The sequence below is a fragment of the Chlamydotis macqueenii genome, chromosome Z (genome assembly GCF_036417535.1).
Source record: "Chlamydotis macqueenii isolate bChlMac1 chromosome Z, bChlMac1.mat, whole genome shotgun sequence".
Taxonomy (NCBI): domain Eukaryota; kingdom Metazoa; phylum Chordata; class Aves; order Otidiformes; family Otididae; genus Chlamydotis; species Chlamydotis macqueenii.
The window spans coordinates 79,014,227-79,040,054 of NC_141593.1; positions in this window are offsets into that span (position 1 = coordinate 79,014,227).

The window sequence follows — 25,828 nt, forward strand, 5'->3', positions numbered from 1 at the left end:
TCTAAAGAGCTGCTTGGGCAAGTTATTATTTTTATATTTATTTTCTTATCCTTTGCATAGTTTTTGCTTTTCAATGTTAATCCAGACAATATAAGTTTCATACTGTACGAGTCCTAAAAGTGGGATTGATTTTTACCTTACCTTTCATGTAATGTGACAAGTAATATCAATAGCTATTGGTAACGATTAAGTAGACTTTTGAACAGAAGCGTATCTGTCATAAATCTGCAAACTGTAATGGTCAAATTTTCCCATCCCTACAGGCTTGGGAACAGATGATGACAGTTTTTTACAGTCTTAGTGGTATTCTATGTGAAAAGATCTGTGTCCATGGCTGAAAATCTCACATGGGGTACTCATCTCAGCTTCCTAAATATGTGATATGTTTATATGCAGGTTTTGGGGGTTTTTTTTTGTTTTTTTTTTTTTTTTTTTTGCATCTTGGTCATGAAATCTGAATATGAAATGCATCTCTGTAGATTTGTAAGAATTGTGAGTAGCAGTTATGTCCAATATTTCCTTTTTTTTTTTTTGGCTGGTCTCTACAAATAAAGCTTAAATCAAGGAAGAAAGGTAAAAATCACAAGACTACTACTTTTTTAAACATTCTGGCATCTTCATGTCTTATCCAAAAGGCAGATTTACAACAAAGCATTTTAAGGAGTAGATGCTAAATTTTCAAAATTCTTTACAAATTCAGAGGTAAGAAATTAATTTGTCCCAATGTGAAATATGATTGATGAATGGGGTAATATTTCTTGCTTTAGTAACAGTGGTTAAAAATCTCTGAAGCTGGACTAATTCAAGGAACAATTTGTGATATCTTAACACAAAATCTTAACACAAACCAGAATGAAGCACTACATGAAAGAACGTGGAAAGTGTGAGATACAGCAGCAGCATAAAAAACACAAAGATTTTTGTAAACATAAAAGAACTTTTTTTTTGCAATAAAACACTATCTTTCTGTCAACTGGATAAACCAAAAGCGTGTCAGAGTATTTTCCTACATAAATCCACTCCACATGGAAACTTTGGGTAAACAACACCTCAATATATCAGATACTTTTGTAAGAAAAAGTTTGACAGTATCTTGAAATCAGTAATACTGGCCTTGATTATATGCAAAAATGCACAGCAGAGAAAAGTAAGTGGCACTTCTTGCAGTATTTTGCTGTTAACACGATAGATTTCACACTTCTACCCATAGATCAGTTCTTAAATACGGAGGCATGAACACATCATGTTTTCCCGTTGGTGGCTTGAAGGTTTCACTCTTCACTAAGTTAAATGCTGGAAGAGAAAACGTGTAAATTAGGAAGGAAAAAGAAGGGAATTTGAGAGCTATCACTGTAAAACTCTAATATATAACTCTAACCACAGTAACTGCTTATTGCGATATGATTTCATGCTAATGGTGATGATACAGGATAAATAAACTAAATCTCAAAGTTTTCTCAAAAGTTTTCTCAAGTCAGAGCCAGAACCAGTTTTTGGATGATCGCTGTGTATTGTAGTCAACTTAGACTGTCAAATACAGATTTAACAGATAACGAACACAACATTTGCCTTATTCCTCTGTTTGCAGAGCTGACACACAGTTCCTCCATGAGGTATATGGTCCACATAAAATTGCGCTGGAGCACCATGATCTGGCAACGGGTCCACACTGTACCAGTTCTTGATCCGGTTCTGCTCCTCTCCTTTCTAAAAATACCAGTTGTCTGCAGGGAGATGGAGTAAAGAAAATTTCCTTTCCCTTGTCATCCTTTTCCCCTGTTTTCTCCTTGCCTTGATGATTTATTGTAGATTTTATTACATGTTAAAATATTACTTCAACGCAAACTTTAAAGCAAACCCTTTACAGTTACAAAGCTTAACCATTAACAGCAGACGTGGGAAGCTGAACTCTCAGCAGCTTTCTAGATCACCCTTTACACAAGACAAACTGTAAAATGAGATGATCCAATAACAAAAGAAGAGCTGATCCCAGTGGTAGGAGTGCAGACACGGCTTTCCGTTCTGTAATACATGCACGAAAGGAGAATACGGTTAAAAACCTTGGCAGCAGTGAGTTACGGGAATAGCTGGTGCTTCCAGGAATGAGAGCATTCCTAATAAATCTGTGGACATTGCGTTCACCACAACAACAGCAGGTTTTCTTACATTCATGTTACAGACCATCAGAATGTGCTTTTTATTGAACTTCCAGAAGCCCCGCTGGTGGAAGAGAACCGCCAGACAGCAAGAGAGCACTCTGAAACACCAGGCTGGAAAAGCCACTGAAGGGATATTTGTGTGTTTAGGGGACACTGTTCTCCCACTTGCCAAATGTAATTTTGTTAAAGGAATCGAGGAGTGAAAAAATATAGTCTCTAATGACATGGCCATGTGCTTGCTACCTTCCAAAACTAACAGTACCTGCAGAGAATCCTAATTTCCTCCTAGCTCTGCTTTCCTTTCCTGATTGTAGTAAAAACATACAATCCGAATGAGAAGGGCTTTTTTTTATTTTTTTTTTTTCACTGCTCATTTACCAGTTTTCATAATCTTCTTGTGGATTAACGCTAAGTCTAGCATGCAAAAGTATCTTTCCACAGGATGTAATCTGCTTAAAGAATGAATGGTTTTGGCCTATGGCAAGGGTTGAAAAGATAGTACAGGCTTCCTCAGGCCCTCACATCTGGCTTGTACTCATGGAAAAAAAAATAAACAAGAAGAAAAAAAAATCCCAGAAGACTGGCTGCCTTATTTTGTTACTAAATATTGCACACTTAGAAGCCACCTCATCTTAGAACCTTACAAATATGCAGGACTGCCTTCGAGAGCTACACATTTAAGCTGTTTATGCCAAGAATTAAAACACAAGTTTCATGGTAACCATTTAAAATACCACTTCTTTCTATAAATCATTATTATGTCCTAATCTTGGGCAGTAAGTGACAAATGCTCACGATGCAGCTGTTTTGAACTTAATTTGGAGACAAACCAAGCAAACATCTGACATTGTGTTTCTGGCACAGATGTGCCATCACCTACATTATAAGAATATTCAGTGCTATTGAAAGCCTTCACTGGAGCATTGGTAGCTTAATTAGTAGAGTTTCAGTTTAGAATATGGATATATTCCCCTTTTTTCCTAGTTTTTTTTTCAGCAGAGGCAAGCACAGGCTAGCCCCAGAGCTGCCCATCCCTAAGAGCTGTAAATAGAGGTGGAAACGTCAGTTCCTCCAGGTCAGGTAGATCCACCACAGCCATCACCGCAACCCCCTTGCCTTCCCACCCGTCTTGTGCCGAGTGAGACAATGGTACCAGGATGGACCTGCAGTCACGCATCCGCCCCCAGATAGCCACGCTGAACACGTCCTTCAGTAACCAAATTATACGACTCCGATGAATGCACATTTGTCACCACGTTGCTCCAATGGTCCTACTGAGTCAGCTCAAGACCACAAACAGTAAAGTCCTGTCTCAATGGCCAACCCCAGACATAAAATTTATGCTCCTCTAGCTGCCTGTGGTTGCTGTTCTAGTTGCTGAATAAATGCCTCTATCTTCAAAAGATCTGGTTGGCCTGCTGATTTGAAACCGCTTCCCAGCAGCAGTTAACAGTGGACCCCCAGCTGAGATCAAAGATGGACCTGTCTGCCTGCAAAAGAGGCCTTTTGAGGAGGCAGAAGCACGAGTATCTCTGCTGGGGAAGTGCAGCCTGAAAGCATCCAGGCTGCCCGTCTCTGGCAGCAAATAATTAGCGTCTGATCCAGGGCCCTGCAAGAGTCAGAGGAGAGCAACTGCGGAAAGAGCTGGCCTGGCCCCTCGGTATTGCCTACAAGGTTTTCTTCAGAAAAAAAAGAGAGAACTCACCTGTCTTTCAGCTGTATTAATTTACTATGCTCTCTCCAACAGCACTGCTGTATTACCTCATTTTGCTTTGTTTTGCATGGATGCCACAAATATCGAATTTTCTCCAGCATCTCCCTATCCTCCTTGTCTTCTCTAGACCCAAACCGCTCTCTGAACTTGGCTCTTGGGAAAACTGTGTCGCAGTGGCAGAAATAAACCCAGAGTTGCAGTAGTGTGGATGTGATTAAACTTGGTACTTCTTAGGAAAGTTTTATTTTAACCCACACGCCATTTTCCCTATCATGGTCTACATAGATACAACTCTCCCCTAATGGAGTGAAGCTTTAGTGAGTTGGATTAACCCACATTTTTATGAATTTGAACATGTTGCTGTGGAGAACAGGAGGAACAGGATTTAAATGTCTTTTTTTTTTTTGTGGTAAACATTTTTGCAAAAAACATTGGGTGAAATATTGCTCTTCTGAAAACTAGGTGACAAATAGATAAAATAATCTCAAAATATTAGAAATTTTTTTTAAAAGCCCTAGCCCTTGAGCTAGGGTTAACCTGCAGCAAAAAAACCAAAAAAACAAAAAACAAAAAACCCCAGCCGTTCTGCCTCTGCTTCAATCAGAGGTCGCAGACAATTAGAAGAATGCCTGGGATATGAACACAAGTTTTCCATTTGGCTGAAAATACCCAATACAAAACCTAAACGTGTTTGTGTGTGAAAATCTTTTATTTTTTTGTGGCAATCAACTATGTCCACTTTATAGCACCTTTGAATACTAGAATGAATTAGTAAAGGTAATATTTAAAATTATGTATATTTTAATCCCAATGTTTACAACGACTTTGGGACAGTTACCTTAGTAAACCTTGTGTCTGAATATCTGATGAAACTGACCTCTGAAGAAATGATATATTTTATATCCCACCTCCGGACAGAGGGTGTCAAATATAAATAAACATCAATGCATACAATATGACCACTACCCACTTCTGAAGTTGCCACCAAACCACTGGCCTGGTTTACTTTCAAGTGTTGTGTTTATTTTTACCTCATGGTCTTTTTATTTATGGAATGCTATAAATATGCTAGCTCAGGTATTGATTTAAAAAATTACTCAATGAATGACTTTTTTTTTTTTTGCAAAGTTTCTGCATTATTTCATAAAGCTTTAAAAATGGAGGTACCGATGGCATCTGCTCAACTTTAGCCCTAAAATGGACCATGAATGAAAGTATTCTCTTACGAATGGCCATGCATGTCAGGAGGCCACTAATGGGCTGCTGTGGTTGCCTCCCTCTGATCATGGGAAGTATTGGACTAATACTAGCAGAAGAATTGTGAAAGAGAGGCACTGTCATTTGATGTAAGACTAAGGGCACGTGAACTATACCTTGCAGAATATACAGCTATTTTTTTTTTTTTTCTGGAACTGGAGGAATTCCTCCAGTAGAAGAAAGAGGACAGACTCTAGAAATAAAGATGAAGTGACTTTGAATGTTTGTCCCCATCACCTTGCTGTAGCCCTCCTTTCTAAATACCGTCAAGATTTTACAGTAGCACTTGTTCCTGGAGCCCAAACCTCCTTGAACATGGGTCCATTTTTCTCAAGTTAAGATCTTTCAGTCTGGTGCGGTGGATAGAAGAGTAGGATCTGCCCATACAGAGGGGAAATACGAGCAGGCAGAAAAATAATGTTCATATTGAAAGCAGAGGGAAGCAAAGAAGATGGCCATGCCACTCAGTGTCTTTTCCAGACAGAAGACACTAGTGGAGAGATTGAATGGTTTTCATGTACTGCAAGCATCTACAGGCTTTGTTCTTAATGTTCATCTTGTACCATAAGGACCATCCTGACTGGTTTTATTACTCCTTTTGACACCTTGGTTACAAAAGTGGCTGGTGCGCGTCTCAAGAAGTACTCCATTTGCCTGCTTCCTTTTCTTGAAGTATATTACCTTCAGCAGTAAAGGACTTGATAACACTAACTGAAAAATATAACAACAGGACACTTAACCCATCAAAAACAATTGGCATTTTGACATCAAAAGAGAATAGGAGAGAAAAGAGAAAATATATATGAATATAATTGAAAGTATAATAATTACGGGCCAAGTAGTAAACTGAAAGTTTCTCAAAATAGGTGCTTATAATGGAAAGTATTAGGCAACTTACAATGGAAAGTATTAGGCAACTTTTACTATGTGAGCCTCCTAGAAGAGCTTAACCTATCATATTTACTCTCTTTTCTTAGGAAGCCTTCAGCTGGCACTATGCCCTGAAGGTCAGGACACTTGAGCTCTGTTGGACCAACAAATAAATTAATTCCATAGCTGAGGGTGCTCCACTGAAAATGCCCTCCCGCTACTCCTGTCAAACAGGCAACAGTTGCTGGACTTTCCTTACGGAAAGCACTACTTTTGGGTGGGATCAGTGGAAAGTTGAAAAGGGAGGTCTTTTTAGAAGGGTAGCCCAAATTGCCCCTCATGTAGTGGATCAACAACTAAGAAAGGTACCTCAGTGCTCCTCTGAGGAAATTTTGCTGGTAGTTTTGCAGTTTTGCCATTGATCTCATTTTTATAAATGCACCCATTTAGGTGCTGTATTTTCAGTGTTGGTAAGGCATGCACTGCTCAGCATTCATCTTGCTTCTCAGAAAAAAAACAGATAAACAAACAACAAAACAACCCGAGTGTTGTATTTCAGCTTGACATTATTCCCTAAGGGAAGTGAGAGCCTGAAGCAAGGAAGTGAAGAGAGAGTCAGAGGAATTATCCTTGGCAAGTGTTTGTTCACCGAGCAAGCGAAAGCCGTCAGCATCTAGAGTTGCTGGGAAGTCGGCATGTTTTTGAGCTTCGGTTAGTACAGTTGAGGACCATTTTGAGCTCAGGCAGAAGAAATTCAACCGGTCTAGTGTGAAGTTAGTTTGCAAATCTTGGTTTAGGTTTTTTTTTTAGACATATTGAATTAAATTTCTTCTACAAGCTCATAAAGCACTGGCAGTCCAGACACTTAAAACACTGAAACTTGGGCAATCCTCAAAGACTCCAGTAGTTCAATGGATGAAGAAGCTGACTGCTGCAGAGCCATTTAACATAATCTGCCCTATCAGAGATGAATGGAATTACTTAATCAAACTTTTACTTCAGTTTAACTTATATTTCTGTGTGTCAAAGTCTGGAGGAGGGACCTACAACCTGTTGAACATCAGGTAAAATCTTCCTTCTTTACTGCAATAGAGAGATCAAGGAGGATTCTGAGAAATTGTATTTAGGAGATGTTACTCCTGCAGATTACCTTCTTGTGAAGCTCATTATGGGATTGTTCAGCTTCTTACAATCATTTTCTACTCATCCTTATTTTTTGTAACAAACACAGGTTTTGACGATGACAGCTTTCATTAAAATGCTGAGACTATGGCACTGTAAGCGAAGAGATAGGAACCCCAAAATTATATTCCCAAGGCTCAGACGTGTATAATGGGCATAAACATATTAAATTTATTGAAATATGGGCTGGATTTTATCTATTTTTTTAATTATTTTTTTTTACAAAGAAGGCATCCATTTGGGAACTCTCTGTGGATGGATGCTGCAGCCTCCTATGTGGTTAGGTCACTGGAGCTGCCTACATTAGGAGGATTAATAATGGGTAAGTGTATACTGAGTTTGTTCTAAATTTGAAACAGTGCAACATAAACAAGCCAAGTGTAACTAAACAGTTAGGCAATGGGTCATTCTTCCCCAGTTGCAGTGTGGTTGGTGGAGAAACACCAACAATAGCTTAGCTATCTGAGGCACCATCTATCCAGTGTTGAGTGAGTACTGGGATCCTTCACTCTATACATCCTTTACCACAGTACCTAAACATTTATCACTGTTTTATATATTTGTTTTCATTAATTGGTGCGATGGAGAAATTATATCCTCCTTGTTTTATAGACAGAAGTCTATACAGAGGGCTTGTAGGCTAGGTTAATTTTAAAAGTCTATTCTAATGCTGCCTAAGTTTGGAGACACCTGAACAATTTAAGTGGTTTACCTTTCTGGGTTACTCTTTAGTTGTCAGTAAGAACAGCCATTGAGCAAAGCTGGACTTACAAGTTTCAACCATTTGGTCCCGGTGCTCAAATATGTGTCCTTTCATGTGGGGAGCCTTGCTAACAAAATGTCTGACTCCCCATCGTTGCAGTTTGTTATTGATTTCATCATCCCAAGTGTACAAAAAACTGTAGATCAAATACTTTGCTTGACAAACTTAATCACAGTCAGATTGTAATCAAACATTGTAGATAGCATGCAGAAGTAAGTGGAAGCAAGAATGCCCCTTGCCAAGACGGTTTCAGTCATCAGTCTAAACAATCTGAATCATTTCATCATGACAAACAATCCCAAGTTGCCTTTATCTGCATACTTACAGTCTAGTTAGACTTGTTAACTTGTGGATATCTGTCAGCATACACTGCACAACTGCAATATAAAGTATTATGAAGTATAACATGATGATGATGCGTTCTACTGAAAAAATAAGTATCTCGGGTTTTGGATGAGATATCATGTATTTCTGTGAATAATAGTAACAACTATGAGACAGCCGTAATAAATGCAATGGTCCTACTGAACTAGTCGATTACTCTAGATAATTAAACAACACTACCTCTGTCTGCACACATTCTAATAAGTGCAAATATCTCTTTAATACTCTCCTGGGGAATACTACAAATACTGAGGCAATGTGAACTTGGGGCAACTCGAGCATGTTACTGACACAGTAGCATGCAGAGACCACCTGGTGCCATGTAGACCTGCCTAGGAATCTTGAGTTTCCAATTTGCAAGAAAAGCTGTTTCTTTTTGAAATATGATTTAGTCCGAATCACACTAAGCCCATTTTTATTAATTTGAGCAATGAAACAAAGTGACTGAAATAAAATAGCTCCCCAAGCCCTGCAGCTGCTCAGTAAAATTTGATATTCTTGTCTTTTTTTTCAGTAGTGCAAAAAGTGGATACCCACCTCACAGGATCTGGGGCTAGCAGCCAGGATGACCAAGAGGTTGAGGGACAAGTTAATGATCAAGTACTTTTTGGGTTAGCTGCAGGGACTTTCTGAGGGAACTGAATTCTCGGTTTAGAAAAGTCCACCAAACACACCGCAGGAGAGGGGATGTATGAAGATGGTGATGGATTAACTCTCCAGATGTATAAGCAACAGGTTCATGAAATTGCTTCATGAGTTAAGGTGAAGTTTACTTCAATATTTTTAGTCAAGTACTATGGGTTTGATGAACTGGCATTTTCTAACAAAATGTTGCCTTATCAGAAAACAGGGAGCTCTGTTAATCCTGCTTTGTAAATGGAGACTGAACGACGACTTATAGAATCATAGAATCATAGAATCATAGAATGGTTAGGGTTGGAAGGGACCTTCAAAGGTCATCTAGTCCAACCCCCCTGCAAGAAGCAGGGACATCCCTGACTAGGTCAGGTTGCTCAGAGCCTCATCCAACCTGGCCTTGAACGTTTCCAGAGATGGGGCCTCCACCACCTTTCTGGGCAACCTGTTCCAGTGTTCTATAACTCGCATCGTAAAAAATTTTTTCCTAATTTCTAATCTAAATCTACCCCCCTCTATTTTAAAACCATTACCTCTCGTCCTATCGCAACAGGCCCTACTAAACAGCCTCTCCCCATCTTTCTTGTAGGCCCCCTTGAGGTATTGGAAGACCGCTATCAGGTCTCCCCGGAGCCTCCTCTTCTGCAGGCTGAACAGTCCCAACTCTCTCAGCCTGTCCTCATAAGAGAGGTGCTCCAGCCCTTTTATCATCTTCGTGGCCCTCCTCTGGACCTTCTCCAACTGGTCCATGTCCTTCTTGTGTTGGAGGCTCCAGAACTGGACACAGTACTCCAGGTGGGGTCTCACCAGGGCAGAGTAGAGGGGGAGAATCACCTCCCTCGACCTGCTGGCCACGCTTCTCTTGATGCAGCCCAGGATGCGGTTGGCCTTCTGGGCTGCAAGGGCGCATTGCCAGCTCATATTAAGGTTCTCATCCACCAGCACTCCCAAGCCCTTCTCCTCAGGGCTGCTCTCAATCCATTCCCCGCCCAGCCTGGATTTGTGCCTGGGATTGCCATGACCCAGGTGCAGGACCTTGCACTTGGCCTGGTTGAACTTCATGAGGTTGGCACGGGCCCACCTCTCCAGCCTGTCAAGGTTCCTCTGGATGGCATCCCTCCCTTCCAGCGTGTCGACGGCACCACACAACTTGGTGTCGTCGGCGAACTTGCTGAGGGTGCACTCTATCCCACTGTCCATATCACCGACAAAGATGTTGGACAGGGCCGGGCCAGCACGGACCCCTGAGGGACGCCACTCGTGACCGGTCTCCACATGGACATTGAGCCGTTGACCACCACTCTCTGAGTGCGGCCATCCAGCAAACTCCTTATCCACCGAGTGGTCCGTCCATCAAACCCATGTCTCTCTAGTTTAGAGAGAAGGATGTCATGCAGGACAGTGTCAAAAGCTTTGCACAAGTCCAGGTAGATGATGTCAGTTGCTCGTCCCTTGTCCACCGATGCCGTCACCCCGTCATAGAAGGCCACCAAATTGGTCAGGCACGATCTGCCCTTGGTGAAGCCATGTTGGCTGTCACCAGCCACCTCCTTGCTCTCCATGTGCCTTAGCATGGTTTCCAGGAGGATCTGCTCCATGACCTTGCCAGGCACAGAGGTGAGGCTGACCGGCCTGGAGTTACCTGGGTCTTCCTTATTCCCCTTTTTAAAAATGGGGGTTATGTTCCCCCTCTTCCAGTCATCGGGGACCTCACCAGACCGCCACGACTTCTCAAATATGATGGCCAGTGTCTTGGCAACTTCATCCGCCAGTTCCCTCAGGACCCGAGGATGGATCTCATCAGGACCCATGGACTTGTGCACCTTCAGTTTCCTCAGATGATCCCGAACCTGCTCTTTGAGTACAATGGGCAGTTCTTCATTCTCGCAGTCCCTGCTTGCACCTTCTACAGCTTGGGCGGTGGGACAGGAACTCTTGTCAGTGCAGACTGAGGCAAAAAAGTCATGGAGAACCTCAGCCTTCTCCATGTCCTGGGTAACCAGGACACCAGTTCCCTTCTGGAGGGGGCCTACATTTACCCTGGACTTTCTTTTGTCCCCTACGTACCTATAAAAGCTCTTCCTGTTACATTTTATATCCCTGGCCAGATTCAGTTCTGCCAGGGCTTTGGCCTTCCTTACCTTATCCCTGGCCACTCGCGCAGCCTCTTTGTAGTCCTCCCAGGCTACCTGTCCCCACTTCCACCCTCTATAGGCTTCCTTTTTCACTTTCAGTTGGTCCAGGAGCTCCTTGCTCATCCACGCCTGCCTCCTGGCCTTTTTGCCCGACTTGTTTTTCATCGGGATGCACCTCTGCTGAGCTTGGAGGAGGTGCTCCTTGAATATGGACCAACTTTCCTGGGCCCCTCTTCCCTCCAGGGCCGCCTCGCATGGCACTTGGCCATCAGGTCCCTGAAGAGGCCGAAGTCCGCCTTCCTGAAGTCTAGGGCAGAGAGCTTGCCGTGTATTTTCCTTGCTGCCCCGTGGATCTTGAACTCCACCATGTCATGGTTGCTGCAGCCAAGGCTGTCCTTTAGTTTCACATCACCGACTAGTCCCTCCCTGTTGGTGAGCACAAGGTCGAGCATGGCACCCCTCCTTGTCGGCTCCTCTATCGCCTGCAGGTGACTTCCCAAGATCAAAAAGAACATACGATTTAAGACCAAGAATTGCATGATGGTTCTGTTCCAATCATCCTGAAATGCAGGGGTTCTTCTTTGATCTATACCTTTAGGCATCCAAAAACAGACAAAAGGCTGGGCTGAAAGAGTCCACCCACAACTTCTTACAGTTGTTGTATCAGACAATTTCCATATACCTAAAAGCAGACATTGCCAGTTGTGGTTTTTTTTCTTCAGGTAAGCCTAAAGATTCATGTCCTCTGTGGTGAAAGTTTTGAGTACTCAGAAATTTTTTTTTTCCTTTTTATATAGATGTAAAACCTACCAAGAAAATTCCAGATTTTTTTCTTTCAAAAGAGCTTTTTTTTTTTTTTTTCCCTCTGTGTGACACTGGCTAAAAAAATGCAATCAGCTAAGTAGTAATTGTTTTATTACTATTTTTTAACCTAGTTTTGCCTAGTTAATGCTCTGACAAAGGAAAAAGGAAAAAAAAACCCAAAACTCAAATCCTGGCTTAACCCTTAAAGCCTACTCTTTGTAAATTTTCATTCCAAATTAGAAAAATGTCATTCTCCTCTACTAAAACAAGCATTCAGGACACGCACAGCGTCACAAAACCAGCTCCAATGCTGTGAGAATGGGGCAAACAAAAATAACAAGAAGTTAAATGTATGTGGCCAGAACTGTTGTAATATGCGAAGAAAAAGCCATACCAGTCAACCTTGCTCTTCTTATGGCTGCCAACGACAAGGAGAGCTTTTCAAGGCAGGAATCTCCCACCCTGTGTTGAGGAAACTCATCCACTTCAATGTTCTTCCCTCCTGGGAAAGGAGGGAAGAATGCCTGGTGCTGCTGGGGGACAGATTTTTTATTTCCCAGGGCTCACAAGTTACAGTTTCCCCTCAGTTCCTCATAAATCCATTTGGCAAACTGAGCAACGGCACGATTACACTGAATATTTTACTAATAGCATGCAAATACGGCATTTCAGGTGCTTGCAGCGTATATGCTGTGCTTTATTCTGGCCAAGATCCCTCACTCAAACAATCGCTGAGCATGATAAACTGCTTTATAAAAAAAGATCTTCGGTTAAATAACACAGAGTGAGATGAAGCTCATGAAAGCATTTGGAGGAGGATTAGAATGACATGAAAAGATTTGAGACAGATCAGTACTGACATTTTCTAGCCAGTGCTTGTTGTGCAACAGAGCACTTTTGGAACTCGCATGACTCAATAAGCGTTTCTAATCAATAAGTAAAATAAATACAGGGATTACAAATATATATTGGAGTAGTGCATTTCCTCCTAAACCCTTCATACCTTTGACTTTATATCTTCATTTCAAGTGTAACTTCAGCATATTTAAAGAGACGAGCAGGATGAAAACTTTTTATAGCTACACATTGCACGGCGTGTGAGAAACAATGCTTCACAACGTTCTTCTAAATTTACTCATATTTTTTTCCTGACATTCTCTATATCCTGTACTTTACATGTTCTGCATATATATGGGCAACAGCATTAAACAACTCACTACTATAGTGTTTCACCAGGTACCACACAGAAGCTCAGATTCAACCACATTTAAGCAAAAACTTACTGCTGACCAGAAGTCCAGCACAAGAAGGTTTTCTTTTTGTCAAAGCAAAGTGCACTGCGTCTTTTCTTACATAACTTTTAAATGAGTGAAGACCTTTCAGGCATTGTAGCTGTGGTAACTATGGAAGCTTCGCTAGTTGATCACATACTCCCAAAAGGCTGTGTTAAAAATGCATCCTGAACCTGTATCCCACTATGGAGGTGTATTTTCCAAGGAGCTGTGATGGAAGAGTCAGCAGATAACCAATGCAAGGTAAAAAAAAATTTGGAAGAGAAGTTTAGATTGGAAGAGAAGCTGTATGACATCTCAGATGTCCTCAAATGTTCTTACACCAAGAGAAAATTTTTTAAAAGCCAATGGTCACAACAGAAGGAGTATGACTCCAAGATTGCCCCAGTAAAGCAAATGGTAAAATGGCAGAGCTGCTCTGTGTTTAGTCTTTGTCGCAGAACAAATACGCTGAAACACCAAAGCCAAGATCAGAGCAGAGGTGGAGTTCACAAATGAAAGACTGCTGTTTTCACCTGAATTGTACTGGGATGTTCTCAGGCTCCTGAAAATATCTGTCACTGCTGAGCAGGGTCCCAGACAACACACTCGATTTCAGACAGTCATTTCCTCATCTCGAATGATTTTCTGATTTCATTACTCAAGAAAGATTAAAACGCTTCCCCTTTTTTCTGCCTATTCAATGAATATTCATTGCGGGAAATTATTTATTTAGAAATTTATTCAGAAATCACAGACTTAATGGCCTATCTCTTTTAGGGCTGCTCTAATGAACCTAACCATGATTCTTTAGGAATCACCATAGGCCAGCTGCGAAAGGGTGAGTTAACATCAGACTGAGGACTGTGAATGCCCAGGAGAAGTGACTCGCACCGTCCATGTTTTGTAGCTGTGGCCATTGTTATACCATGCAGAATTGCTTAAAAGAATGTAACAAACATGTAGGAGTGAAAAAAAACAGTATTTTTAAGCACATGCGTATTAGATGGTTGTGTTATACACATGGGAACTGGTTGAACGTCATGCAACAACCTGCCCTCTTGCACTTCCTAATTCTGACTCACTGCCCTTTATGCACAGCTCCCCAGATGTTTTAATGCCATGTTTATGCTCTGCACAAACATAGGTGTGTGGAAGTCTGCTAGCTGATAGCATGCGCAGTAACATCATAACTTTTGTGGTCCATACAGGCATGGAGAGAGACTATTGCCATGAGAAAACCGGCGATAGTTTGATGCTCAGCTGAGGGATCCTCAGTCAGCTCACATGTGATGCCCAGTGGTTGGGTGACTGAGTTCATACACCTGCTCAGCTGCCTCACATTGCATGATGTACTTGCCAGAGAAATATTTTGGAAATGTTTTAGAGTGTTTAAATAACGTTGCTGGGAACATATTTCCTAACCTCTCTCTGTAAAATTAATGCACTTTCCTAAGAGTACATCTTTATAGGACTTAAGTTCAAAAAAGGAGAAGTATGAGTAATAAATGTCAAGAACATCTACAAATGGCCTAACTCAGCCTTTCTCTACAAATAATGGTGCTACTTCAAGCTCCTTTGCTTCCTAGTAAGCTTCAGAAACAGACAGCTAAACACAGACGCCCTTCAAGAGTGCATTATGGACATGGCAGCTTTCCATAGGGGTCGACAAGCTGCACGGTAACACACTTGTACATTCCCATAAATCACTTAATTACTGGTGCCTACTCTCTACACTACAAGAAATAGCTGTGATCCATGATTTAAGTACTTTCAGACCTGAAACGAGATGATTTAACGTCATAAATTCACTATTTAATGTCCTTAAAGGGCATCTTAAAACTAGCCAGCTTTACTGAAGCATATCAATAACGACAGCTTACTACAATTTGCAGTAATTACAGTTTGTTTAGTGAGATGATTCTTAATTGCAGACACCAATGAAAGAACAATCCAACAAAAAATACAGTTTCTGCAATCCCTCTTTTTAAGCTAGAGGAATCAAACTGGTGGGGAGGAAATTAGTTTAAATAACTTATTCTGGAGCATTTTTGAAACAGCTGCCGTAAGGGAGCCCTGATGCTCTGTCTTCTTGATGTAAATCAGGAGAAACCTCCCATTATCAATAGAGTTACACTGACATAAAAACAATGTATGTGAGAACAAAAGATTAATTGCTTTTGAATCAGGAGGGCATTAATCAGCTTTGCTATACGATGTGTTGTGTGGCTTTACTTACATGGTGGTAAATTGGACTGTCCTCAGCATCAGTCATGGCAAAGTTGGTCACAGGTTTTCAGAGACTGTTTTTTAAGCAAAGGAATCCTCCATAGCCAAATTCAATGGGAGAGTTCAGCACTCAGGTGGGACTGCAGTCTTGGAAATCCTCAACCACAGCAAAATTTCACCCATCTCATGCCCATGTGTCGTAGTTCAGCCCTGATCAGGACCAGACTACGCAGTCTCTCTCTCACTCCCCCCACCTTCCAAGAGAACAAGGAGAGAAAATATAAGGAAAAACGGCTCGAGGTTTGAGATAAGGACAGGGAGAAAATCCTTAAAGTTACCGTCACGGGCAAAACAGACTCGACTTGGGGAAAACTATTCATTTATTACTACAAACAGCAGGATAATGAGACAGAGAACAAGATAACCTCCCCCCACCCCTCCCTCTTCCCAGGCCTAACATTATCTCTACTACCTTCCCCCCGCCCCCGAGCGGCACAGGGGTGAAGAGGGAATGGGTGTCGCGGTCAGTTCATCACGCGTTGTTTTATGCCACTGCTTCATGGTTGGGGGAAGAACTCCTCACATTCCTCCCCTGCTCCATCGTGGGGTCCCTCCCACGGGCTACAGTCCTTCGTGGAACTGCTCCGGTGTGGGTCATCTCTTCCACGGGGTGCAGTCCCTCCAGAACAGCTGTCCCAGCGGGCCCTCCACAGGCCACAGCTGCCTTCAGGCATCCACCTCCCCCGGTACGGGGTCCTTCATGGGCTCCAAGTGGATCTCTGCTCCTCTGTGGACCTCCATGGGCTGCAGGGGGACAACCTGCTCCACCATGGTCGTCACCACAGGCTGCAGGGGAATCTTGGCCAGGAGCCGCATTACTCCTCCCCCTCCTTCTTCACTGACCTTGGCGTCTGCAGCCGTTCCTCACAACAGGCTGGTAGATGTCTCTCAGGATCTTTTTTTACATCTTATTCACTTCTCATCTCCTTTCCACTTCTTGCAGCTGGGCTGGACCGAGTCGGGCCCAGTCAGCTGCCTGGCGAGAGGCCAAGGGTGAGGCCTTGCCCCCTCTGCGCCTGTGCCCCCAATCAGCTTCTTCACATCTTCTCTTCTCTCTTTTTTTTTTCTGTTTTCCCCTTCTTAAGTACGTTATCGCAGAGGCGTTATCATGGGACATTCTGCTACCAATCGTCTCGGCCTTGGCCAGCAGCAGGTCCGCCCTAGGCCCGGCCGAGTCCACTGAACAAAGGGGAGCGACTTCTAGCAGTTTCCTACAGAAGCTGCCACCTTAGGCCCCCCCTCACTAACAAAACCACGACACCATGCTGGGTGACTGTTGGGGCATAGGCAGGCTGGACATGAATGCTCCCATCGCTCCTGGTGAAAATTATGTGAAGACCCCAAGTCATCTGTTCAGTATAGGACAGAAAATGCCACTTTGAGCTCTGATTTGAAAAGAGTAAACCAGGTACAGATCTTCAAAAAAACTTCTTCGACCATTAGCCTGGAGGAAGGGGTGAGAGCAGTGGGACCTTGGGCAAGTGGAGACTGTAGGAAGAAAATCCAAAAGGAAAAGCACAAGGAAAGAGGTCTGAATACTCAGGTGGTGTGTAAAATTGGCGCCTTACATAAACCGAGTGGCCACCATGTACTGGAAGTCACCCCTTACCGGTAGAGGTATTCCCTGCTGCACCTTATGGCTGGAAAGCGGGTACGCATTCCCTATCGCATCACTTAGACCAGGCAGGACAACCAGCCTCCTCTAAACTTTTATCTCACCTGGTTCCTTTTAAAATACTTGAAAAGCCTTATGACATAGGGTAAGATATGAGTATCATATACTTTACCAAGACTTCAACAACTTCTTGTGGGAATTTTAGAAATAATTTGCTGCTGATCACATTGTTCCAGGAAGAAATATTGATTAAACCTGATATAACACTAGCAGTGGAAAGAAGATTTCTAATGCAGCTGCAAAATACCCATGTGATGGCAGAGGAACACCTTAGCCGTTGGATAAATGTTCAAGTCTCTGTTAGAAATTGTGTTGGAGCACAGAAACACAAACACATGGGATATGGACCTTGTTAGTTTAAATTCTTTTATCCCTATCTATTGAATTGCTTGTGTGCAATTTTCAGCAATCCTAAAAGAAAAACTAAGACTGAGGTGGGAAAAAGAGAAAAAAAAAAAAAAAAAAAAAAGCTTGGTATTGTTGCGTAGGTGGTTTTGATTAGAGTTGGCAGCAATTTAAAACGAGATGCATCTTCCAGAAGAAAAGACAATTTTACTCAGGGAAAATACACGTGCTACATGAATAAGACCTTTGACTAGTGACGGGCAAATCTACTGAAAAATTTAAGTGCTTATTACATGCATTTTCAAACCTTTGGAGATCTCCCTCAATTTGCCTCCTCCTCAGAGGCAGTATGGAGATTTTCAGGTGGATTTTTTTTTTTTTTTTGCTGCTCTTCCTACACCCACAACATCCCTGATTACAGATGATTATTTATGCCAGAGTGCATAGAACATTCAAAAGGCTGTTGAGATGATTCAGGAGGCACAAAAGATTACCCTGTATACAGAAAATGGATATGGAGCATTTCTAGCTTTTTTCCTGGTCTTCTACATGAAGGGTTCCTGAAACCTGGACTAAGTTCTGCCTATTTTTCTTGCCACACTAAAAAAAACCCAAAAAAGTCTTTGAAAAATATGTCTGTCTTAAAAAGTGATGTGTCAGGGAACGACTGGATTCTTAGACAAAAGAGCCAATTTATTCTGGTGAATTCTACACTTTTCAGATAATTCATCTGATCTGGTTGGAGATGTCCCTGCTCCTTGCATGGAGGTTGGACTGGATGGCCTGTAATTGTCCCGTCCTACCCAAACCTTTCTATGGCTCTGTTCTATGAGTCATCTTTTTCCCATAATGACATCACCAGTTATTGGTACAATTTTAAAATTATTTTAAAGCACTGGTTACATGCTTCAGACTACATGTATGAAGCAAGAAGATCAGGCTTGTCTTCTGTCAATCCTGGTTTCCAGCAGCAGAGAAGACCCTGTTTTGCCCGCATCCCTGGCAGCCGCCCGCACCCGGAGCTACGCAGAAGGCTGCGTTAGCTGCAGTAGCTGAGCGCTGAGCCCGAGCAAATCCATCCCACTGTTTCAGCAAGGCTTGTTAACTTGGGCTGTCTGCCTGCTAACTGCAGCTCCACGGCTCCTGGGTTGGGGCCAGTCTGCATCTGGCTGGCTTGGAGCACAGGAAGAGCAAACTCGTGTCTGCTCATAAAGTATCTTGTAGATGTTCTGTATGTCAATTCAACAGGGGAAGAGCTAAGCGTAGTAGTAAGGAACTCACGCAGCCCCCTTGAAATCAGCAGATCTGGCCCTGTGGACATAGAAATAAAAGAAACACGGAAATACGCATGTAGCCTGGAGGAATTTTTCTTTCAGCGGATGCTGTAAACTTCCTTAACCCTTCCATTATCTGATTGCCTGGCTGCATCCCCCCCGTTCCTTCTGCTGTATCTGGGAGTATAAGTGACACTCATATTGCACTCCCACTAAATGCCAAGTTGCTGCAAGTCGAACAGCTCTGGCACTTACACCCACACGCACCTGTTTCCTGACCGACAGATACACGACGTGTAACTTACACCATCGCTAACTCATGACTGCATTCAGCAGGGTTTCCTATTTATTTTTTAATTTTTTTTAGGTACTCGAGGGTCAACGTAAACACACGTGCTCTCCTGCTCCGGTCTCACTCCGTTTAAACCACCGGTGCCCTCCTTGAGGGGTGAAACGGCTGGATTTTCAGACTCTGCCAGGGACCACATGACAGATGATGCTGCCGCTGCAGTTTAACGACAGGAGATGTCACATTTGTTGTTCAGTACCTACAGGATGAGACTGGAAAGCAACATAGGTGTTTCCATAAACCTGTTTTACAAGGGGAGAACTAGACCGGCCAATTCAGATACGTCCGAAAAACAGCTGGCAGGATTAAAAAGAAATGGGAATGAGTTGTTGTAGCAATATAGAGCAGTGAGTGTGAAAAAATGCAGCCCAAGGAGCATGTCCTGGGTTGAGCCTGAAGTAGGGTAGAGTATGGGACAAACCTGGAAAAAAACAGATGTTGTGGTGAAAAGATGGGAAAAGAAGAATCTTAAAATGACAAACCCAAGAGGGCTTTTTTTTGTGTTGTATATATAGCAAACAGTCTTACTGTTTTGTTTCTTCTGTCTGTTATCGTGCTTACAATTTTCCATTCATATGAGCATAATGTTTCTGGAACGGATTGGTGCAATCTATTTAAAATAATTTTCCAATCAAGCTATATCCTAGAGATGGAAGTTAGGTCTATATTTAAAGAAAAGGATTTGATATTCATCAGTGCATAAAATATGGTAGTTCCTGAAATATATTTTAAACTCAATTGACAAACTTACTCTTTCAGCCCTTGTTGAACAACCATGACAATTAATATTTATATTTAAATTTATTTTTCCTAATTCCATGTGAACTGGGTGCATAAGCCTAGTGCAGGTCATCACAGATTGCACACAGTGATAGTACCTACAGTTTCACCTGTCTTGTTTCTGAAAGGCATTTGATTGTGTCTTGCATTTCATCAATGTGAATGAGATTCAGCTAATCCCAACAAGGGAGCAAGACTCACCTCCAGGATAACACAACCTCAAAATTTCTAAGTGACCACCTCAATATTTCTCTCTCTGCTTGAATCATATGAGCATGTCATATTTCAGATATGGCTTCTTTCCTACAGGTGTGTTTACCACATCTCACTCATGGTGCACTACAGAGGTAGAAAGGGTGACTTTGCCTCTACCAGCTTCACACTTTAATGGTTCTCCATATGGCTGTGACTTCTCCCCACACTGACCCTATTTACTTCAGGTCCCTTCTTTGCTGGGCCTAAACATCAAAATTGTGTCTTTAAGCTTATTACCAGCTGAACACATGAACAAGAGCTGACTTGATCGCAGAAAGACTCTGTTTCCCTCTGGAGTCAATGGTTCCTCTCTGGACCATTGAGCACCCAAGACAACCACCCTTGGGAGGAGACCTTCTCTCTGTTCTCTGTCTTCACTGCCTGGAAAGAAATGAACCTTCTCCAGGCTAAAGCTATCCTTTGTGAATATTCTTTGAAAATGTTAGTTCCAATTAGATAAATGCAAGAGGCATTTGGAACAGTTACGCTTGCTAGCACTTTCAGAAAAACAGTATCAAAACTGAAAAGCTATCTTACTCTATTTCATGCAAGGATCTCTCAAGAAAATAGTGATTCAGCTGCTTAGCCCTTGCAAAGAGAATACTGGAGGACTAAAATTAAACATAAAAATAAATACACAGATTGGATGGGAAATAAAGAAGTTTATTTTATAAACTCCATGAAAATAATTGCATGGTTCAAAAAAAGTAGATGTAAGGCCGTAGTGACTGTTTGCATAAGTCCACGTGATGAATGATGTCTGTTTGTAGTAGAGTTACATGCTATAATCTTACTAGATAATGCACTGAGTTGACTGAAAAGAGGTATGAATATGTCTGTATGGCCCTGATCTAGGAAGGCTTTCTTAAAGGCAGCCTAAGTTTTGTTGCATGTGAGTACTGCGTGAATGTGGCAGCCCAGCTCTTGGCCCACATGAAGCCTGAGCAGACCTGAGCAGACCCCATATGCGGCTGCCCAGACTGCATAGTGCAAAGAAAACTGTTGCCAGACTGGGGCTGTTTCTTGACATGCACAGACAACCCTCAAACATCACGGTTTCTTTTTTTCTGGAAAGAGCTGTGACTGAAGAAGCACTTTTGAAGGGAAGTTCAAGAGTTTCCTTGTTCTTCCTGCATTTGGGCAATGGGGGAGCTGAAGATGATCGGAGTAAAAGCAATGGCAGTGGAAGCAATTTACAGACCTGTGAGTGTTACGGAATATGTCTACGACCAGGTCCTTAAGTTGGGATTGTCTGCTTGCACTTCATGGCAAGTACGTTGAAACTCTTCTTGTCCGGGATGCAAGGTGATGGCAAAAGGCATTGGGCTGCAGAAACCCTAGTGTATGAAGCAGCCATGGAGTCTCTTGGTAGAATATACTTTGAGGTTGTTATAAATTATAAATTACAAATGTTTTAGAGATATTACAAACCATCTGTCCTGCTGCTGGTTTTGCTGTTACAATTTGAGTTGGGTTCAGTTCAATTATACTTGACATGACAAACTTTACAAGTGTTTCCAATGTGTAAAAACACATGGACCCTTTGGATACCTTTCAGGAATAGGTTTTCACTGAGCACAGGACTACATGATTTGTTTGGAGTTTAGTTCCTACAAAGCATTAATATTGCCCTGCTCCAGGTCAAATATATTCACCATTACTTCCATACTGGTAATAAACTTACCCCTGACATTCCACATTAACCCTCTTCTATCTTGCAGTCTGATCCACCATTATCCAAGTCCTATCTTATTATGAAAAAAGAGAAAGAGACAGAATTCTTTTTTCAAATTCTTGGCTATTCCTGGTTGCTCTGGCTACAACTTCATTGCCTGTCAGAGATCAGACAACCTAATTGGCAGCACCAACGTGCCAGGCAAGTTTGCCAGAGGAGAAGTACAGCAAAATCCACTATTCTCAGAATGTTAATGGTCTTTCTTTCAAAAATTTTCAAACCGGGCTTTTTATCCAACATTTTCTTATTACCATATGCTCTGATATTTCTGTTTGATGAAAGGCTATTTTCTCCCATACTGTTGTTTAAATACGCAGAAATATATTTTTTTTTACCGTTATAGTGTGGTTGTTCGCTTCCCCCCAGTTACTCCAATGCTATAAATTTCAGTAAGCATCTTACTTTGACTCTGTAAAATAAGCAAAGAGCTTATTTTCCAAAGCATTTCTTGAGCTGAAGACCTTTCCATGTAGAAGAAGACGAAACATCCAAACGTAATCCTGCCACAGTGCACGGAAGTCACAAGGGCCACGGTGGGGATCAGGCAGAGGAGACTTCCCCACAGCAGGAAAAAATGGCTCGTGATTGCAAACCTGATTTTGGTCTGGGATGCTGACAGAGTTAATGCTGTGCTGCAATGAAGTGAGAAGAAATGGCAGCTAAGATATAAAACAAATACAGGGTTGGGGGTGGGGAAGAAAAGAAAAGGAAAAAAAAATATTTCTAAGATGGTATCAAAACAAATCATATTTATCACACCTATGCAAGTATCTGTAGATAGTTCTCTGTTAGGATATGACACACAATACTCTCTTGCAAATGTAGAATTCTTTATTCATGTATTAGTTTGGGGCAACAAGAGGAGAATGACTAAGAATTATTCAGGGAAAACTGAGCCTTGTGTTTGTCCTGCAGCATAGGAAGGAGATAATATTCTCTGAATTAATACACAGTGCTAAATCAGATCGTATCAGACCATCTTCTAGAATTTAAGTCTCAGTGAAATAATTATATCATCCTTTTTCCCAAGCAGGCAACCTAGACAGAAGAAGTTGATTAGGCTGCTCTCTAGTCAGACAATGAATCAGGGGCACAGCAGGAATATAGCTCTGTAGTCTTGAGATCCATGTACGTACCCGGGTAATTGGATCAAACTCCAGGAAAAGCATCCAGAAAATGAAACAGAAGTAAGTTAGGTCTTAACTCCTTGCATGTCTGTCAGCTGCTTAAATCACAAGTGCACTCCTTAAAATTAGCCTTTTTGTTTTGTTATTAGTTTTAGCATTTTAGTTCTTCCCTTCCCTTGCTGTGCGAGTGTCTCTGCTTTGCTCAGAACACACTAGCCGAACGGATCTTGAGGCAAAGCAAAATGAGAGCAGTCCTACAAACCCTTTAAGCCAGCCAAAACATGGAGTGAACAACAGACAGCATTCCAGGATCTGTTTGTACTAGACCCTTCTTGTTTCACATCTGGGATCACGCTTAGCCCAGGCAGTTTTGTAGTTCTAGTTGACTTTCTCTGCACCTCAAAAATGTCACTGGGGCTTCTTTCTTCCCCCAAATATCCCTGCAATCCGTAGACATCTCCATGAGCTTACAGAAAGGAAATACATCCAGATTAAAAAATATACAGCATAAATCCTCTTTGGGGTGCTTTTTCTGGTTTTGCTCTTCCTTTTTCTTTCTTCTTTTTCCTTTTCCTCCTCCTTTATTTTTTTTTTTTTTTTAAACAAGAAAATGCTATTGCCAGCAAAAGCATTTCCCTCACTTGCACAGCTGTCACACAACCTGGCAGTCCTCTCATTTTCCTATTTAGTATTAAAATTCTTTTGAATGTGAAGTGATGGAAAAGCACCATTGCACCCGAGGTTTGACACTCCATGAAACTGAACCCCAGCAGCAGATCATCCATTCACAACTCAGCTTTTAGGGTGTGCTGCCCAATCCTCTGCATTTAAATATCCTTACAGATCACTGTGCCTTCAGGAGTGCTGGAGGGGCTATCCAAAAACATGACACTCTGAAGGAAAAATGACGTTTTGAAAAACAGTGTCTTCCCTCCCTGCCCCCTTCCCCCAGCAACCTTCCCCAGCTGTATAGGAAAAATGTTTTCCTTTTAGAAACAGAGAGGAAACTGCGGAAAAAACCCCATACTTTTGTTACCACTCTCTGTCTAGACGTAGACCAAATTGAAGATAATAGATAATCATTGAAGAGTTGACTTAGACTTAGCAATTTGGTGGCCTGAGAAGCATGTGTGTTTGCACTATCACTTAGGTCAAGCCTTGTACATTTTGCTGACTGCTACAACCAATTTTTTTGTTTAAGGATGATAAAGCATGGGCTCAATCCATACGTGAACAAGTATAGGGCCATAAAAGCAGAATGGAGGTAATTGATCCCAATTCAGGAGGCACTTCGCAAATTACATGCTGTCCAACTCCTGGAAAGGCAGTTTGATGACCTACCCCTTGACCCGATTGCATGAATTTGAAGTAAAAAAAAAAAAGATAGGGGTTGTTATTACAAAACCTCGGAAGGCCAAGGACCAGACCTGCAAAGGGGAGTCAGGTAGCACAGTGCTCAGTGCTGTAGCCTCTTCCCCCATGGGTCTAGCCACTTCATGGAATTTGAATTTGTGATCTCCAAATTAAAAGCCCAGTGTGGAAAGTCAGACCTTTTTTTTTTTTTTTTTTTTTTTTTTTTTTGATAAGGGCAGCAAAAGTAGAAGGTCATAATGCCTTTGTTGGTCAGTGTGACTCGGGATGTGGAAGACCTCATTTCAGTTTCCTGCACTGTCTAAACCACATCTTCTCTCCCATCTGCAGAAAACCCTCCCTCACCACCAACGTGGTTTTCTAACCACTGGGAAACTGGCTAAGTAGTTAAGTCTCCTCCTCTGACAGCGAATCGCGTGGAGTTCAGGCTAGGAGATGAAATTCGAGAATAAGTAAATGAGAAACTTGTTTGTGAAGAGATGTGGGGAAAACGTGAGCAGCCAGCTCCTTGCCCCTTTCATCCCCACCACGTCTGCAGATAGGCAGGGAAGTTGGGAAGCAGGCAAGGAGCTGACGTGCTCTGATGGGACCTTACTGAGAAAAACACACGCTTTAGATGCCTCTAGAGCTGAAAACTGCTAAGTCGGAGTACTGAGGATCTGAAATTTGGATGGAAATACTTGAATTGTTTGTATCCAGACATTTTGTTCTCTCCACACGTATCTCTCCATAAACTGAGCAGCCAAGTAACAAGGAAATGCATTCCAGCCCTGAACAGATCCCTAGGCATTGTAGCAGCTTTTTATCTCATCTGACTCCTGCAGAGAACAGTGAACAAAACATTTTTTTTGCAATAATTCCAGTAGATGCACACTTCTTTTTCCTAATTTCTGACTCTGACTTTCTTCCAGTGGTGTGGTGGGGGGGAAGAAGGGGATTTCTTGGGAATTGTCCGTCAGAGGGGACAGCTACCGGGCAGAATCGTTATCGTTGCCTTGTGTCCCAAAGTCCCTGGAGCTGTCTCCACAAACATTACCTAACCACAACTGTTTTTTTTTTTTTTTCTCAGTGTAATTAGATATATTGATCTGGTTTTCAAGAGAATTATAGAGCTAGTAAACATGGCATCTGGGTATAAAACAAAAGACTTGCTATTACAGAAGTTCTCTTTTAATTGGGTTTCTTTGAATATAAGATGTGTCATTTTGCATTTTTACATTTCTTCCTTCATCTCCTCTCACTCACCATTTTCTGTCCAAGACAGTCAAGTGTTCTTTAGCCCTGTCTTTGTGGGAATGTCTTGATGAAGACTTGTGGGCCTTACAATAAACTTTTAAGATTATTAGACTTAGTTTTATCATGATTGCTTAATTATGGCTTTCAGAATTTTTACTGTTAGATCTAGACAATCATTTCTGAAAAAGTTTTGCTGACTTAATGGCTGCTGAGCAGA